Here is a 408-nt window from a genome sequence, read left to right on the forward strand (position 1 = left end):
TAAAATAAAAAGAATCACTAATCTAAAAAAAATTATTTCCAAACATAAGTGTGCTGGTTTTTTTGTGACTGTAATTTTATTGTGATGTGCGCTCGGCTTAAAGTAGTAATTAAGCACAATGCCAGGGAAAAAAAACAGTTCCCTGCTGGGAGAAAAACTGTTTTCATAGTGAGAGTGAAATCTCAGAAGAACAGAATATTACAGAAAAGTACATGCCCTCATTCGTGGAGTGTAAAACCCAAGTGAAGGCCCAATTTTTAAAAACATTCACTACAACATTTTTGATTTGACATTGTGACTAACTACAATACCCAGAATCCAAAAGTGGCATACAGACATGGCTGCCACACACCTCAACACAGCAACTACAAAAACTCATTCAAACTCACCATCTTGCTGATTACACAC

Source organism: Silurus aristotelis, assembly GCF_946808225.1.
Source record: "Silurus aristotelis genome assembly, chromosome: 17".
NCBI classification, from domain to species: Eukaryota; Metazoa; Chordata; class Actinopteri; order Siluriformes; family Siluridae; genus Silurus; species Silurus aristotelis.